We start from the raw sequence: 19786 nt of genomic DNA, 5'->3' as shown, positions 1-19786 counted from the left end.
TTTTTAGCGAGAGATTCTTAGGAAAAACCCTAGATCACTTCTCGCAAGTATGTTCCAATGTCCCTACATTCCGTGAATGTAGGCAAGACTTTAGGGTATAGGAGTTTCAGCTTTGGTAATACGAGCGACTAGGTAATGTCCTCAATGTGTTAAATCCTAGTTGGCTCTTTGGGATACGTTGCATTGAAATAACCCTTCCTAAACGAGTACCTCGCGGTTTTAGGTGTTTAGGTTTAAACCAATTTAACTTGTCTGGTCTTGAACATGATTCATTTTCTACGTATAAGTTGATTTACAAACCCTAACTTTCGGGTTAAGATCAAAGCATAGACATAATTCCAATTGATCATCCTATAATATGCAAACAAGATTCGTGCTACTAAGATTTAGGATTTTATGTTTAAACATGCAGCCTTTTTCTACTTTCCTTTCTGAATGGTTTTGTCATATGCTGAACTTACACACCCTTTCGTTGAGTTAAGTTTTTAGGCCACTTGCCTAGAGTTAAATCTTCTTCATGCAGCCCTAGCAATTTCCTAAAGTTGCTAGCAACTTTCTTTAAGAATCATTTCGAAAAAAAGATGTTCAATAATGCAATATGCGGTTTATTACTTTCATGCTTAATCAAAGTATACTATCATAATTCCATTTTGTAAAGGGCATTAATTAATCTAATTAATGCATAAAGCCACTTGCCAAAAATGCATAGAAATCTTATGCTCATTTTATTTTGTTCGTTTTATTGAAAAAGACTAAAGACTGAATTCTTCCATCATGAGCTATTTCTTTTAAATTAGTCAAAGTATTTAAATCGAAAGATGCATCCTATCTCCAAAAATGATCCATGCACGATTGGATTATAATGACATAAATCAAAAATTAGGAACAAAAAACCTAGACTTGTGGTGAAATGTCCACATGGATGTTAGGAGACGATCCTCCTACGGCGGGTGCACCTCGTGCTTTCTTAGGAGCCATCGCAAATGCAACCTTTTTGTCTTGGAATAAATGGGCTTTTAAACCCACTAGAGAGGCAATAACAAAGCCCCACGGAAAGGGTTTTCGACTCGGGCTAGTAAATGCTTGTGGAGAACCCAAAAAAAGGGGGAAAAGCCTTAACTCCCGGGTTAACTGAGCTCTTCAAAGGCCCTTGGGTAAAATGGAAACGGGGGGGGGAGGGTGTCTTGTAAAGGCCAAGAGAAAGGGGTTCTAAGGTACCTCGAGGTTTGAAATGATCCTTGAGTAAGAATGCGAGGGGGGAAAAAGAAAGGCTTAATGGCTTTTTTTTAAACTTGGAGAGGGTCCATGGGAAAGGGGGTTTTTTGGATCCCGGGGGTGGGTGGCTTAAAATAGCTCTTGGTGGAAAGGAAAAGGGGGGAAAAAAAAGGGGGTGTGAAAGATCTTAGAGAGAAGTTTTTGTGTGGGGTGGGAAGGGGTTTTACCGAGCCCACATGAACAAGGCTAGGTGGAAGCCCACAAGGAAAATTTGTGGGGGGGGGGGTGCAATATGAAATGGGTCTTATGGCAGCCCTCTTTGAAGCTTCAAGAAGCTTCCAAAAGCTTCTGCCCACGTGGAGAAAAGGTGGATGTCAATCAAAGGCGGCAGTTGGTGGGTAGTACCGGGGCGACGGCGACAGATGGCAACGTGATGGTGGCGGCACAGCTGATGGCGAACTTCAACGTCTTCGTCTCTCCACAATGATTATCGCTTCCTCCTCTCTATCAGTCGTGGATAGTATGGTGGCTCCCCTATCCTTCACGATCCCTTCATGGCTCCACCTCACACGGTTTATGTATGTGAGGGGAGGGGATCCTCCCTCCCCCACGCGTCATTATGCATGGGGTTCTCCCCCCTACAAACTCCATCAAGGAGCTTATTCAAACCTGTTATTACCCTCCCCTCCAGCACGACAGTCGGCTGGGGGGATAAGGGGAATAATAATAAAAAATTTGCCATTATCCTAACCTTTTGGCCTCCTAAGAGGAGATTCATATAAACAATGCGTGTTTTAGATTTGGGAATGTTACAAAAAAGGTAAGAAGAGCTCATGTGGGGTAACTTTTTGACACTTACACTAATTTTTGGAGATTTATTGTTCATCATCATCTTGGGGTGAGTACCAAACTTTATTTCTTGTATCTTGATTTCAACTTCCATGGTTACAATGTGCTATGGTATAATGGAAGATGAAGATGGCATGATCTAGAGACATGCGCGTGAAGATATCCTACAACTCCTCATCGCTCATCCCTCGACTCATCCTGAAAAGGTCACCTGCACAGATAAAAAATGATGTTAGCATAATCAATTTAAATCATACAAAGCACAGTAATATAAATTCTAAAAAAATAATCTCACTTAAAATGCATATCTTATGTACCCTTATAAGTGATTAGTCAACGAATTGAGTAAATGGATACTCCAAGTAGTATGAAGTATCCTATGGTCCCATTTCAATCTCCTAACACAACTCCGCATACACTGGAAGGTCAATAGACATGTCACCACAAAAGGATGAGTCCACCTTGTTCTCAAAGAATTCTTGGACTCCTGTATTTCCATCATTGTTAGCCGATGTTGGCTCCTCTACATGCTCCAAGCTTTCGGTGGCCTCCATCCCTTGCAATATCGACCTGTCTATTTGCATATTGTCCTTATCTATGCTTGGAACATCGCTTTGATCATATACTCTCGCACTTCGGGGAGGTGAAGGTATAACATACCACCATCGAGGTTATCGGGGGTTTGGATAGAAGATTACTTGTTCAACATACAAGAGAGATTAAACTATTATGACATGTACCATGTCGTAATACAATTAACAAATAAATGAGTTCATACACCTGTTCACAATGGGCCGGCAACACAAAAGTGTCGCGCAAATCCATCCATTTCTTTTCAGAATCTATTTCAAGAAATCCAGATGGACCTCGTCGAACTGTTGCTCCAACTCCTTCAAGTACCACTTTGAAACACTACACATCGAATAATATCATGGAGAAGCTACGATAATCCATCATAACAATACTTTGCAAGTTTCCAAAATACTCCATCTCATCTATAACCGTGTTTGGATCTATTGCTCCTTATCGGCTCTCCTGCTCGAACTTTGCCATGATACCACAATCCATTGTGGAGTGCATTTTGTCAATACGCTCCATACGAAAATGCCGCCCGCGTGACTATGCTGCACTATATATTTTGTACTGTACATTGAAACACTCAAATTAGTTGTCCCATATAAAATATAGATACGACAAATCCTAAACACATCATCACCTTTGGACTACATCCCCTCGAGAATTCCCACTCCTCCATTGAGACCTCTGCCCCTTCGTGAGACACTACGGTCAAAGCTCCATGCAACCATTGCGTTGACATGAACCGCAGCATCTCCTCCATGCCCTCAGAATATTGAATCGGTCGATGGTGAGTACTACGTTGAAATTCAAATCACGCTTCCTCTCGATCTTGCCTAGCGATCTAGTACCTGGCGAGCCACGTCTTCATAGAGGCATGGTGCAACATACAAAAGCAATTCACTTTCTCCTCCATTGCAGTATCCATTCTTTTTTCTACCCCATTTCCAACTACCACATCTCTGGTCAGTCTATCATTGTCCTTCAGCGACCATAGCATTTTGTTGTCTGGATCCACCGTTGGTAGCCATTGTGAAATATGCACTAGTGCCTCAGACACCAACCAACCTTCAGCCATGCTACTTTCTGGCCGAGCTCATTGTCGCACAAAGCCTTTCAGGGTTTTCATGAAGTACTCCAAGAAGAATATCCATCGTGTATGGATAGGTTCAGCAATCTCCACTTCATCTACAAGATGCACAAGAAGGTGGATTTGTATCGTGAGCATGCTGGTAGGTAGGTATTTCTTAAAGTGACAGACCGTCTCCACTGCTCCCCGCCTCGCGGATTCAATAGAGGACATCTTAATCTCCTTCTGTAAGATCCATTGCACCAAATTTAACAACCTGTAAATGGCTCCGTGTATTTCTGGAGTAAGGCATCCTACGATCGCGATCGGTAGTACAAACTGCCACAAATGAGAGAGCATTATGAACAATGGCTACACTCCAAATAGAAAAATGCGCATGCCAATTACAATCCATTTATAGTGCAAACCTGACATATCTTATGCCAGTCATGGGATTTTAGCCCTGATAATTGGTCGTCTTTAGAAAATGCAGACCTAAGAGAACGTATCATACCCGTCGGAGTGCAGATAGACTTGACTACTTTGCTTCACAATGCACTCTTCTTTAGTGGACAAAACCCAAGGAACGCGAGGTAGCTGCACGCGACCATCAGCACTCGACTGCGGCTAAAGCGCCTCCATCTTGCCTACCTCCTTCAAATCCATTCATGCCCCTATAGTATCTCTCTTTCCTGTGATGTGGTCCCATAGCAAGCTGCTCATCGACTAATGGACGAAGATACATGTCCATATTTTTTACTTTGTAGTGGTCGGGAACGAGTAAGCTAAGCATGAGATGTCCTTTCTTCATAGAAAGCCATGGAGGGATATTGTAGTTAATAAGGACTATAGGCCACACACTGTAAGAAGTTGAGCGTAGACCGAATGGGTTCATGCCATCCATTGCAAGACCGACCCGAAGATTCCTTGGCTCTCGCAAGCCTGGGAAGGTAGAGTCAATGTGGCTCCATGTGCGTGAATCCGTTGATATTCGTTGAACTCCATCCGTGGACATATTCTGTGCATGCCACGTTGTCAAGCTCGCCATGCCAGACGTATGAAACATGTGGTTTATGTGGGGGATAAGAGGAAAGTGTCTAAGAACTTTTTGAGGGATGGTTTTTCCTTACAAGTCCTGTTGATACCTGTGAACACCACACTTTGGACATATCTCCATAGTCTCGTATTCTCCTCGAAACAGTATGCAATCGTTGATACATGCATGGATGTTATTGTAGTCCATACCAACCTTTTGTAAAACATGTCGTGCATTATCACGAGACTTAGGAATGGTATTTATAGGTGATAATATATGATATTTCAATAACCTGAAAAAAATCATAAAACACCTTGAAAAAGCACAAATATTTTTAATGATAGTGCCGAAAAGAAATCAATAAAGCATATGTACAAGGTACCTGAACAACTCGGTCACACTCACATCGCTCTACCCATATTTTGCTTGCATACTTAGGAGTGCAAGTAGTGTCTTCAGGTGAGATGCTCAGCACCCATCATATAATGGTATGGATACTTCCTCTCTAAGTGGATCAAAAGTCTCGACATCCATGGGAATCAATGCATCGATCATTGCCTCCATCTCAGGCTCCAAGATTGTAGGTAGGTCTGGAAGGCTGCCTGTCTCCTCTAGTATTGACGGTATAGATTGGGTAGTACCTTCCAAGTGGTGGATTGGCTTAGGCACTCCATCCATCGCACACCCACGAACTCTTCTAATTAGCCGCAAAGGGTGCACTCCTCCTTGGGACGAGATGCCACTTCCCTGGATAGCAGCCATACCCAATCTTCTTGTATATGGTATTCAATTAGCTTGCGAGTATAATGCATGATTGATATTAACTTTTCTTACCATTTGCTGAAAATCCAAGATCGCCTGATCAATGATCTCAGATTGAAACTCGCCAAAGCGTCATACGTGTTCTATAGAAAATTGACATTTTCGTCTAATTGCCAGCTTGCATTGAGAGCAATGACATGGGACACATTGATTAAGATATGCCTCGCAATCTTGAACAACAAGACCTTCATCATTTTCCATTTTATCTACATTACGACAAACAATTTGTTTTTGTTATCATTATTTTTTTCTTTCTTAAATTGTTTGAGAAGGGATTTTTTCTCTTATAACTCAGCAAAAATTAACGTATGTAAAGTCTCCACCCACCCACAGACTACGACTACAACCACAACCATGACCATGACCACGACCATGACCATGACTACAACCACGACTATGACTACGATTACAACTACGACTACGACGACCATGACCATGACCACGACTATGACTACAACTATGACTACGACCACGATCACGATTACAACCACGACCATGACTATGACTACGACTACGACAACCATGACCACAACCACGACCACGACCACGACCACAACTACGATGACCACGACCACGACTACGACTATGACCACGACCACGACCACGACCACAACCATGACTACGACTAAGACTATAACTACGATGACCACGACCACTACACGACCACGACCATGACCACGATTGCGACTACGATTACGATGACCACGACCACGACCACGATTGCGATTATGACCACGACCACGACCACGATCATGACCACGACCACGACCACGACTACCACTACCATGACTACGACCACCACATCTACCACTACCATGACTACGACCACTATAATAAACAAGAAAAGGGAAAAAAAAAAGCAACTACTACTACTACTACAATAAACAAGAAAAGAAGAAAAAACTACTACTACTACTACAAAAAAAATAAGAAAACTAAATAACAATAAACAAGAAAAGAAGAAAAATACTACTACTACTACTACTACAAAAAAAGAAAACTAAACAACAATAAACAAGAAAAGAAAAAAAAAATACTACTACTACTACAAACAACAACAATTAATTTCATTTTCTCTCTTCCTCTCCCTCTCTCATTTCCTCTCCCTTCCTCTCCCTTTCCCTCTCTTTCTCTCTTTCCCTATCAGGTTTAATGCTTTTTCTCTCTTTTACTCTCTCCTCTCCCTCTCTCATTTCCTTTTCTCTCTTTCTCTCCCTCTCTCATTTCCTCTCCCTCCCTCACCCTCTCCCTCTCTTTCTCTCTTTCCCTATTATGTTTAGTGTATTTTCTCTCTCCTCTCCCTCTCTCATTTCCTTTTATCTCTTCCTTTGCCTCTCTCATTTCCTTTCCCTGCCTCACCCTTTCCCTCTCTTTCTCTCTTTCCCTATTAGGTTTAATGTTTTTTCTCTCTTTTTCTCTCTCCTCTCCCTCTCTCATTTTTTTTCTCTCTCTTCCCCCTCTCTCATTTCCTTTTCTCTCTTTCTCTCCCTCTCTCGTTTCCTCTCCCTCCCTCACCCTCTCTCTCTCTTTCTCTCTTTTCCTATTAGGTATATGGGTTTTTTTCTCTCTTTTTCTCTCTCCTCTCTCTCTCTCATTTTTTTCTCTCTCCTCTCCCTCTCTCATTTCCTTTTCTCTCTTTCTCTCCCTCTCTCGTATACACTCCCTCCCTCACCCTCACCCTCTCTTTCTCTCTTTCCCTATCAGGTTTAATGTTTTTTCTCTCCTTTTCTCTCTTCTCTCCCTCTCATTTTTTTTCTCTCTTTCTCTCATGTTTTATCCCTCTCTCTCTCTCTCTCTCTCTCTCTCTCTCTCTCTCTCTCATTTCCTCTCCCTCCCTCACCCTCACCCTCTTTCTCTCTTTCCCTTTTAGGTTTAATGTGTTTTCTCTCTTTTTCTCTCTCCTCTTCCTCTCTCATTTCTTTTTCTCTCTTCCTCTCCCTCTCTCATTTTCTCTCCCTTCCTCACCCTCACCCTCACCCTCACCCTCTCTTTCTCTCTTTCCCTATTATGTTTAACATCTTTTCTCTCTCCTCTCCTTCTCTCATTTTTTCTCTCTCCTCTCCCTCTCTCATTTCCTTTTGCTCTCTTCCTCTCCCTCTCTCATTTCTTCTCCCTCCCTCACCCTCTCCCTCTCTTTCTCTCTTTCCCTATTACATTTAATGTTTTTTCTCTCTTTTCCTCTCCCTCCCTCTCTTTTTCTCTCTCCTTCCCTCTCCCTCTCCCTTTCTTTCTCTCTTTCAATGTTTCCCTCACCCTCACTCTCCCTCTCTCTCTCCCTCCCCCTCCCTCCCCCTCTCTTTCTCTCTCCCTCCCTCTCCCTCTCTTATTTCCTCTCCCTCCCTCTCCCTCTCTTTCTCTCTCATTTCCTCTCCCTCTCTCAATACACACGAATTATACCAAAAACAAGTAAAAGAGAGAGAGAAAACTCCCTCTCCCTCTCTCATTTTCTCTCCCTCCCCCTCCCCCTCTCCCTCTCCCTCTCTCATTTCCTCTCCCTCCCTCTCCCTCTCCCTCTCCCTCTCTTTCTCTCTCATTTCCTTTCCCTCTCTCAATAGACACGAATTATACCAAAAACAAGTAAAAGAGAGAGAGAAAACACAAAAGCAAAGCAAGAATGGACAATGCACTCACCGTAAAGGCTCAAAGAAGGGTTTGGCGGCTCCTCTTCGTGACGGTAGCTCCTCTTCACCCTCCGTACACCCCCTCCTCTTCTTCACGAACGGCGGCAGTGGCGGTGGTGGCAGTGAGAAGCCTTCTTTCTTCTTCTTTCTCTCTTTCTCTCCCTCTCAGCAAGATGCTCGCTCTCCCTCTCGCTCTCCCTTTCACTCTCTCTTTCGTGAATGGGCAAAAAATGACGCGCTCGAATTTTGGCCCGTGTTTTTTTTCTTTGGGTACCTCACTATTTGTGTCGCATTTCCGACGCTAATAGCAACGTAAATAGCGACGCTGCTATTTCTCTTTGCTAATGGGTATCGCTATACCCTCATATCCTTGTAGTGATAGTTACTTACTATGCATACTTAGTTAGATATACATTGTTAGATACTTAGTGTATATTCTTGGCAGAATTCTTAGCTAGATACTTAGAGTACATACTTAGTTAGATAGTTACTTAGTGCAAATACTTGGTGAGATATGTAGAAACTTGGATACTAAACATACTTAGTTGGATGATTGAGTGTTAGGTTCGTAGTTAGTTACTTAGTGTACATATTTAGTTAGGTATACTTTGTGTACATACTTCATTAGATATGTAGACACTTGGATACTTACTAAACATACTTATTTAGATGATTGAGTGTTAAACTCTTAGTTACTTACTTAGTGTACATACTTGGTTAGATACTTGGATACTCACTAAACATACTTAGTGCACATACTTAGTTAGATGCTTGAGTGTTAGGTTCTTAGTTAGATGCTTAGTTGGATGCTTAGTGAATATACTTAGTTAGATAGATACTTAGTGTACAAACTTATTTAGATATATACTTTAGAAAAAGTAATTTTATAGATGAAATGAGATCTTCCATTAATATCAAAAGGATAGGTTACAAATGTAGCCTCATGGGGGGGTTGTATTCCTCGTATTGGCAAGGAGCTAGGCAATTTGCAATTGATTTTCTAGCTACTTCTCCTCACACTTCTCTTTTGACTTAATGCACCTAAGTTCCACTTCCTTTAGTGCTTGTGCCCAATTGCTCATGCCTCGCTTGAGTGCTACACCAACATTGTCTATTAACATGCTTTTTCATTTCTTATCGTGTTGTCCTCGAATTACTCTCCGAATAAATGAGCCTACGTTGCTTTCTTTAATCTTGTTCTCATTGGATTTTCATGTAGCCCTCTCCATAGTAGAGGGCCTTCTAATGGCCTCTGTATCCTCCTTATCTACCTCCATGACTTGTCTTGGTCTTGAGTTTTAGGTACTGGCACATTGGAATCATCCTCATCATCCAGAGATACAATGTCCACACAAGCAAAATCATTTCCCCTAACACCACCCTAAAGACTATTAACCTTTGGGGTGGTTGATGACATATCACTCATTCTTTTATAAAATTCCCACCTTGATGGTTCTGTGCCTGATGTGGCGTCTTTGGGGCGCTATTTTAGGTATGCCTTCTTCAAGTTGTCCCACTTATTTTGGCATTGAGTTTTCGTGAATTCTGCTCCACAACTTGCATTCACATCTCAAGCAATTTCAGCCCAATGCTTAGCCTTCAAATTTCCTTGTTCCAAAGAAATCCATTTATCTTGATAGTAGTCAAGAGGGGTAGAAATTTGGGAAGAAGACTAAATCATTCTCTTCTACCACTTGGGGTGGTGTTGGACTTTCTGCAAGGTTGGGCAATTTAACATGTACATTTGAAGAGGTTGAGGGTTTGGGATATTGGAAGCGGATTGAGGACTTGTAACATCACTCAACAGTTGTGAGATTGACATAGTGGGAGATTAAAATGAGCTAGATACATTGAGTGTTGCCATAGGGTGAACGTTACACTTGGAAGGACGTGATATAGGTTGGGATTCTAACACTATTTCATCCTCTAACTCATTAAGATAAAAGGTATCATCTTGACTATACAATGATTCCAAAAAATTGTGGTGTGTGTTGAAAGGTGGTCTAAAAGAAGGGAATCCCATTGGAGGGAGGGGGAAGGAATGTGGTGGTGGGATGCAAATCCTACCTAACAAATGGATGATGTACGTATGCTCTAAAACTTGAAGAGTGAGGGATGCGTGAATTAGAAGGTAGTACTTGTGAAGATTGAAATGCAGTGAGCGCACTCAAAAGAGGGCAAGAGTTGGTGCCATCCATTGCAAGCACAATACCTAGTCATGATCCCAAAAAAAAAGTGTATTAGTGCTCATTGTAGTCAACATGCAATTTACAATTATATTGTATGTATCAACTAAAAACCTTGCAATTGAGAGAGAGAGAGAGAGAGAGAGAGATCATGTTTATATAAACACTCTAAGGTTTAGTGGCACTCCTTAGTTTTCAATTAACAAAGGTGTTAGGTTTCAATTAATTGATAAACTAACACTAGATCCACATCATACTTGAATGAATGACAGGCAGCTTGCTGTACTTGAAGAGAAGGAGGGCAGTGGTGATGGCCAGGAGTAGCGGCTATAGACTAGAGCGGAACGTGTGGCTTGGAGGGATGAGAAGGTTGGAAGCGGTGGTGATGTAGACCGGAATGGCTAGGACAAGCCCGATGGCGAAACCGGGGCGGTTTTCATACCTGCACTAGGCAACGGGAAGGTGATCAGCATCCAATTGCAAAGCTCCACGTGCGCATCACGTTCCCAAGAGATCGATTAGTCGAGTGAAACGGGCTTCTTCCCGTTCGTGAGAATGATGTAACGGGTTTTTAATTAATTCGTTGCCACATCAGAAAACTGCCCACACACATGAGTTCACGTAACTCATGTGTATGGGCTATGAATGGTGCTACTTGGCACTTGAAGATGGCTAAATATAGACTTGGAAATCGCAATACGCCTCCAGAGAGAGAGAGAGAGGAGTTTTTATTTTTAAATTTTAAAAAGAAAATGAGATCTAGGGAGTCTAATCCACTTGCCACCCAGGTTAGGAGAGAGCCTCAAAGGTGCACCTATAAAAATTATCATTATAACGTGTGTTCAAAGGGTATTTAAAAATACCCTTTCTTTACATGCTATGAGGCCATAAAATGACCCCTTTTACAGCATGTAAAGAAAGGGTGGACTCCCCGGAGCAAAGAAGTTTGGGATTTCTTTCCATTCTAAAGTAGTATAGATGATCGAGCAACCTTTATGCCTTTAGCTAAAAGATGTTATATAGTCTTCATGGGGTCATTGTTTCCCCATCAAACTCTTCTTCTTTCTTGAGCTTAACGATCTACTACAATCTGCTTTGTGGTTTGACTACTGAATGATGATTGCGATGTTGGTGATGATCCCAAAGTGGTGACTCAATTTGCATTCAATGTGGTACATGTCGTTCTCTCAATGCCAGTTCATGGCCTAATCCAATTGGAGTCAGTGATGAGTCTGACAATGAGTGATGATGATGATGCTTGTGAGAGCGATGATTAGATGATCATGTGATGAGGATTTGTTCAGTCGTCACAGTCCTGAAGATCATGGTGAGTTGAGAAGCGGCGGGTTGACATCAACGTTTTTGGAAGGATGGCATCATGAGAAAATAAAAACAATAAGTATTAAAGGTTTTTATTAACCTTTATGTTATATCCTCTTCCTCTTCCACAAAACTAGCTCTACTCATGTGGGAAAGCTATAGTACTAGAAGTATTAGAAGTAGCAACAAAGGTGCACAATATTGTGGGGTAGTAAGTCTCATATTCGAAGGCAAAACTAGCTAGCATCATACACTGCATGTTTATGACAAAATTATTGTAGCACAAGGAATTGACCCTTCTATTTAAAACAACAAAGTAAAACAAACTCAAATGAAACATTATTCAATAGCCCAAGAGGTACCACCCTTCTAAGCATACTGAGATACTGAACATGTAACATCCTATGCCTCCATATGCTTTAATCTCTTTAAGAGCCTATGTCATATTCCTACATGGTATTAGTAGTAACCAAGTTTTGAAATTCACACAAGCATCATGTGACCATATCAATCCAATGCTTGATCAACATGGTGCAAGAATCAACATTAACGTGAATGTACAAGATCAATAAGCTTTGTGACTACAATTACAAAACCTTGGTGTATGATAATGGAGATAATCCTTCAAAAACTAGAACTCCTTTGATATTATCGATGGAAGTACTCCTTGTCCTGACAAGACAGATCCTAGCCCCATTGATAAAGTCAAGTTTTAGGATGAGCATGATCTGATCAGTGTGAGACTCAAACTTTTTCTAAGTTTTCCACATGGATTACACCCAAAAGCGATCTCTTTACACATGGACCATAGCACATTTGGGCACAACTACATGATATCTATGAACAAAAATCCATTGGGAGTCAAGTACATAATCTTAAAACACTTGTTAATATAATAATATAGGAGGATCAACCACCCGAAAAATTATCAACATTAATGGAGATTAAAAATGCACTCCTTTCGGGGCTACTACTCCCACCTTATTTACAAGCCATTCTTCTCCTTTGCATCCCTTCCTCTATTTTGGCAATCCTTCACAACTACTCAATCCAGTCAAGCTACTTTATTAGTTTCAACTTTAGTTCCATTAGTTTTATAAGAAAATTCTATGTGGCATGCTTATCATACCTCAAAAACTTCATTGTCAACTCTAACTATCTATGTTCAATCAAAGGGAATAATATTTCACAAAACTAATCATTGCATTTCTTCAAGTGATAATTATCATTTACACAAAAAATTGAAGTCCTACAATCCGAAATCTAACTGTAGTGTCACTACACGTTACTATATGAAATTTGCAATAAGATTATTCATGCGGCATAATAGATTGCTACCATAGTCCAAGGGATGCACTTATAGGCACAAGGCTCAAGCCCATTTCACTTGTGCTCTCAAATCATCTTGTCATGAAATGTATGATCAAGATTCATCAAGTGTGTCTCTAACAGAATGTCCAAACACCGATTATGCTTTGTTAGCCTTTATGGTATTAAAAGATGCACAAATCTTTACTCCACACACATGGATTTTTGATATAGGGGCTACTTGCTATCTCACAAACTAATCAATGTTACCTTAGTGATTACAAAGGATGCATGCACCTACTAGCATAAGATTTGAAAATAATCATGTTCGAAAAGCCGTTGGCAATTCTATTATAGAATTATCAATGGAGAAAGTTTGGCTTATTCGAGATGTCTACTGCGTGCCTAACCTTGCAAAATAGCTTATCCTTGTTAGGAAAATTACTATCAAATGATATCTACCTTAAATTTCATCATATCTATTGCTTAGTCAATGATACTATTCTTAATGGTACAATTTACTTTGTTCCTTGCCCAAAATTTAGCCATTTATGTCTTTTAGGTGGAAGTGAGCTTGCTAATGAAGCCCAAGGTGTAGCTAATGACTGAGATCACAACAATTACTCTTCTCTTTTATGGCATTATTGTCTTGAGCATTTACAAATCAATAGATTAGCACATCATTGCACTTGGCCCCATAACTAAAACCCAACATTCTTTTATAGCACTATCACCTTGGGCATTTAAAAATCCATAGATTAGCATGTCATTACACTTTGACTCGTAACTACAACCCAGCCTTCTATAAAGGATGTCTTTTTTTGGAAAATTTCTTAGTAGTAAAAGTGCATGTGCCTACGCCATCCTATATTTACTTCACACACACAATGATCACACAACTGTATACTACAAGTGGAGGGCACCTATCACTGTCACTTTATTCTTTATTCTTTCAATGACTTTTGAATAAGGTCGATCACACATTGTGACTATTGGAGTTCCCACATCATCTCTCTCTCTCTCTCTCTCTCTCTCTCTCTCTCTCTCTCTCTCTTTGCGTGCTCATACTTCCACTCAAGCTTCTCCCTTCAACTAGTATCGACCGATTGGAGCAACCATTCTAGGAGCTTCTTTGTCACTCACTTTAGCTCGTGAAAAAGCGTCAACTTGAAGGTTCCATTGGTAGTTCAACCCTCTTCTTTTTGATATATGAATTTTACTTCATCTTGTTCCCATCTATTGAGGCTTGCTCTAGGTTTCCAAGACACATTGTTTACCATCGCCTTGGGCTCAATGAAGAGTAGCAAGACTAGCAAACACACTACCAATACCAGTGTGATTTGCACATGTTTAGAGCCTCTTGTTCTTGGCACTATTGTGGGCATTTGCAACCCATGTGGCTCTTATAGCTGTAACATTCCCCCCCCCCCCCCCCCTGTGACCCCCGTGCCTCCCCCCATAGGAACTCCCTCCCCTTTTGAGTTTTTTAAATTAAATTTTCTAAAAAAAATTTACTCCCCTCTCTCTTCCCCTATTGTGAGCATGGCGAGGAGAGAGAGACAGGGAGTGAGCCATGTGATGGGGGGCATGCAGCCCCCCAGATGGGGGCGTCCTCCCCCCCATAACCATCTCCCTCCCCTCCTCACCTTAAAAGGGGGCCCCCTGGTGGTCCGCAAGGAAGCAGCGAGCTCTCCCCCACTGCTTGTAGTAGGCGCCACCCCCTGCCTTGTCAATCTGCCCAGTGGCCCAACAGCCCAGGCGCCACCCCCTGCCTCGTCAATCTGCCTAGCGGCCTAGCAGTATGCCCCCCCCTTTCCCGTGAACACAAAGAGAGAGAGAGAGAGAGAGAGAGAGAGAGAGAGAGAGAGAGAGAGAGAGAGAGAGAGAGAGAGAGAGAGAGAGAGAGAGAGAGAGAGAGAGAGAGAGAGAGAGATAAGAAGAAGGAGGAGGAGAAGAAGAAGAAGAGAAGAAGAGGGAGAGAGAGTGGGAAGGAGAAGAAGAAGAAGAGGTAGAAGAAGGAGGAGAAGAAGAAGAAGAAGAAGAAGAAGAAGAAGAAGGAAGAGGGAGAGAGAGGATAAGAAGAAGGAGAAGAAGAGGGAGGGAGAGGAGAAGAAGAAGGAGAAGAAGAAGGAGGGGAAAAAGGAGAGAGAGAGAGAGAGAGAGAGAGAGAGAGAGAGAGAGAGAGAGAGAGAGAGAGAGAGAGAGAGAGAGAGAGGGAAGGGGAAGAGGAGGAAAAGATGGAGAAGAGAGGGAGAGAAGAAGAGAAGGAGAGAGAGAAGGGAGAAGAAGAAGAAGAAGAGGAGGAGGAGAAGGAGAAGAAGGAAGAGGGAGAGAGAGGAGAAGAAGAGGGAGAAGAAGAGGGAGGGAGAGGAGAAGAAGAGGGAGAGAGAGGAGAGGAAGAAGGAGAAGAAGAAGGAGAGGAAGAAGGAGAAGGAGAGAGAGAGAGAGAGAGAGAGAGAGAGAGAGAGAGAGAGAGAGAGAGAGAGAGAGAGAGAGAGAGAGAGAGAGAGAGAGAGAGAGAGAGAGAGAGAAGGGGAAGAGGAGGAAAAGAAGGAGAGGAGAGGGAGAGAAGAAGAGGAGGAGAGAGAAGGAAGGAGAAGAGGAGGAAAAGAAGAAGGAAAGGAAGAAGAGGGAGAGAAGAAGAGGAGAGAGAGAAGAGAGGAAGGGAAGGAGAGAAAGAGGAGAGAGAGAGAAGGAGAAGAAGAAGGGAAGAAGAAGCAGAAGAGGTAGAAGGAGAGAAGAGAGAAGTAGGAAAAGAAGAAGAGGAGGAAGGAGAGAGAGAAAGAAGGAGAAGAGAAGAGGAAGAAGAGAGGGAGAGAGAGAGAGAAGGAGAAGAAGAAGTGAAGAAGAAGCAGAAGAGGTAGAAGGAGAGAAGAGAGAAGTAGGAAAAGAAGAAGAGGAGGAAGGAGAGAGAGAAAGAAGGAGAAGAGAAGAGGAAGAAGAAAGGGAGAGAGAGAGAAGGAGAAAGAGAGGGGAAGAGAGTTGGAGAGTGAAGACTGTTCGAGGAGCCACACACAAGCCACCCCCTCATCGGCAAAGGATCCCCTTTCCGCGACCTTTCCCTCCCGAACCGGTCATCTTGAAGGCTGCTAAGGCTCGGACTATCCAAACCTCGAGTAGAAATGGCTCCTGAGAAGAAATGGCTCCCGAGTAGAAATGGCTCCCAAGAAGAAAATCGCAAGAAGCGTAGGTGCCAAAGCTACCGTTGTTACCCGTAATGCAGGAGAGGCGAGCTGAGTGACCAACACAATAAACGCCCCTACGAACACGAATCAAACCTAGGTTCTTTAAGCGTTATAGTTAATTTATTTCTCGTGGAAGAGATAAAAGGGTTAGCTACGTGCATGGAATAAGGACGAGTCGTAGGATTTTCTAAGCGCTCGATTGCATGCGTAAAATGGTAGAGTATGGAGTTCGCATAAGTTTATATGAATGAAATGATAGCTTTTACACACATAAAATGATAAGGTTTTTGCATTATTTCACATAAAATAATAGCGTTAAAACCAATTCAGTGCATGAATAGTCATTTAGAATTCATGCTTCGCGATCATGACTAAAAGAAACACATGAAATGATAGTTTTCGATGGATAGAAACCTAGACCTTCATGGAATCCGGTGCATTAGGAATAAGTATAATTGCCTGTGAATTGTTTTATCGATCGTGCTGTGGACTATCGCAAATGGATACGCTCCTAGCTTAATTGAAGCTAGTGACCTAACCCTAAAAGGATTGTTGACCCAAGTTATGCTTGGTTGTTTGAAAAGGTTGTAAATCCCTTGAGCAAGTGTTTTGATACATCCAAGTTAAATTTTGATTATGCATGCAATGGGATTGTGATGCCTTGAAGCAAGAGGTTGTACATTCAACAGTTTGTTAATGTGGTTTTGGATGTTAACCCAAGTGGGGTGTGATTGATGATTGCATGGCCAGGTCTGAGATGACTGATTGGCATGGAAACAAAAGGGATGTTTTCCCTAGTAATTGTTTTTAAGCTGGTTGCTTCAGCTGTGGTTGATTTTCTAAAGGGATAATTAAGGAATGATGGTGCTAGCTACTCCCCGCGAACTGCCAAACCCTAACCAAGGGGGTTGTGAATCCGCGCCAGGAATATGGACCGAACCTGCCGTGAGAGGTCTCTCTGTGGAAATTACTTGGCGTAGGAGGACGCTTGGTAATCTGAAGATAAGTTAAGGAAGTGTTTGATCTTGTTTTATCTTGCTTTCGTGTCAGTGCCCTGAATTACGTAAAAGGACCTGTGATTAACAGGTTAATTATAGAAGCTACTTTTATGTGTCAAACATAATGTGGTAGGTAATTAGATAACTAAAACAACCCCCTAGGGAAGCGTGGTGGATGTGACCAATGGGTCTATCTTGCGGAAGGGTGGTCTCGGCTAGCCGAGAGCTTTCCTCAAAGGGAGTGTTAATGAGGAATGTTAGGAAGACCCGATTACAAGGAACCCGCACTTCAAGTCAATCCTAGTGGGAATGGCGAGATAAGTTCCATTGCGGGGCAGACTCGAGAGACCCTAGTTGGCAAACCCTGTGTCATTCCTTAGGAGTGCCGCGGGCGGCGTCTTCTAGATACATCTCTCGATGGACTGCTAAGACGTGACCTACGGTTTGAGGAGTGGGCACATTACAATAGCACTTGGTATATCTTGGATAACTCCCCCAGCAATGATTGGGACCCATTTGATCACTCTTTGCAAGTTCATACTTTAGCTATTTTCTATACATTTAGGATATTTTTTGTAATACAAACATGGACAACCATTACTTCATTGTTTGAGCTCCATTGATACTCATACGTCTATGTATTGATGCTGGCATATTTGCTACATGTCATGAGATGCTTCTTGGATTATTTTGAGCTTCCTTAGCTCCTCCTTAGCTCAGTTTGAAGTAGGGTTCTTTGCTATATACATAGTGGGAAACAAGCATTTAACTTGAAAAATTTATCTATTGAAGGCTTTCATGCTTCTCAGGTATGGCATATGCTTATGTGAATGCTTGGAACTAATGTATGGGCTTGAACATGGCTCCACTTTGAGCTACAAATGCTTTAGGTTACTTTAGTCTCATTGACATTACAGGCTTGAAGATTCGTTGAGGTCTTATGGATAATTGGCATGAGGATTGATCTCCCTAATTGATTCGTCGATAGATAGCTAGGGGATAGCCGTGAGGGGTGGTGATGTGCACACAACATGCAAAGCATATGAGTCAAAGAGGAGAAGGAGCTCCTTGTCTGAAAGGAAGTTAGAGAGGGTGGAATGTTGGCTGGGGTGGAGTTGGTGGGAGTCTAGGTGGCATGAGATGCTTGTATCGTAAAGCTTCGAGATGAGGTCAATGGAATTCTATAGAATCATGAGTTTAGCCAAATGATTGAAGGGCTAAAGTAGCCCATGCTGAGATGGGCTATTTTAGGGGCTTGCTAATCATCACAAGGATTGTGTGCACAATTTACTTTAGAAGCTTGATATTAATTGCAAGGATTTTTGTTAATGGATTGGAGTTCAATAACTTTTAGGGCCATAGTTTGAAATGCTTCTTAGGGGTAAGAGTTGGAATAATTCCTTAAGGCTAAACTAGCCCACATTGGCACGACTACATTAGGGGCAAGGCAAACCACCACAATTACATTCATAACTATTGTTTATCACAAAGATTTTTCCAATGACTACTATAGGTCTAGGAGTTAGAAAAATTATTTCCATTTTTTTAAAATTTTGGAATGATATTTGATTGATACTTGTAAAGCATTAGATAGAGTTTATGTACACTATAGGAATCAAATATATTCTATCTCCTTTTATGGATTGGTTTACAGCTTCAAGCCAATCATGATTGTATTTTTTATTAAAATGGCACTTCCTGTTCTACCATCTAACTAACAGAAACCAAATTTTTTGTAATATTTGGTACATGTAGTTCATCAACAAAGTACTTAGTTTTGCCGTCCTGCATACTCAAAGAAACATTTCCAATATGAGTAATAAAATGAGCTATATCATCCCCTGTCTCCATATAGCTTGGATACTCTAGATTGTGCATCTCTGTAAAACACTCTCCATATAAGAAGTCATGTGGTTAGAGGTACCTGAATCTACATACCATACACCATTCTTTGATGAACCATTAATAGTCATAGTATTTATAAAGTGTTGTATAATAAACAAATGCTCACTTCTATCATCATTGTTTCTACTATTGATGCATAGCTACCTTGCTGCTTTTTTCAATTTCTAATTTTAGCCTTCTTTTTGAAGTAATTTTTAGAAATGTGACCTTTCCAACCACAATGCTAGCATTCTTTGTTGTCACCGATTTTTTTTTTGCCTATTAGAATTTACAACTTGTTGTCTTTTGGCTCCTCCTTCCTTGAGACTGTCCTTCTCTATTTTGTTGTACATCATAACCTTGACCACGACCACCACCTTGGCTTTTGCCATGACCTCTAACTCGCTAGCAGAGTAAAACACCTATTTAGACTTGTTCTTGCTTTGAGAAGAAGAGAAATCCAAGCTAAGGTTCTTGTCCTCATGTATTAGCATAGAAATCAAGTTTGCAAAATCAGGGGTATAATCCCTCTTATTCATAGATGACTTGAAGCTCTTGTATTCATCTCCAAGTCCATCTAAGCATAGATGCACAACATTATCATCATTAACTACCACACTGACAGATCTAAGATCTTCCACAATACTCTTGATCTTCAAGGCATAATCATCAATGGACAGGTTCCCTCTTTTCACTTGATTCAACTCTAACTTGAGT

This window comes from Lygodium microphyllum, chromosome 29, assembly GCF_053477565.2.
Source record: "Lygodium microphyllum isolate KBCC chromosome 29, Lygodium_microphyllum_v1.1.10, whole genome shotgun sequence".
NCBI lineage: Eukaryota > Viridiplantae > Streptophyta > Polypodiopsida > Schizaeales > Lygodiaceae > Lygodium > Lygodium microphyllum.
This window is presented reverse-complemented; position numbering follows the sequence as displayed.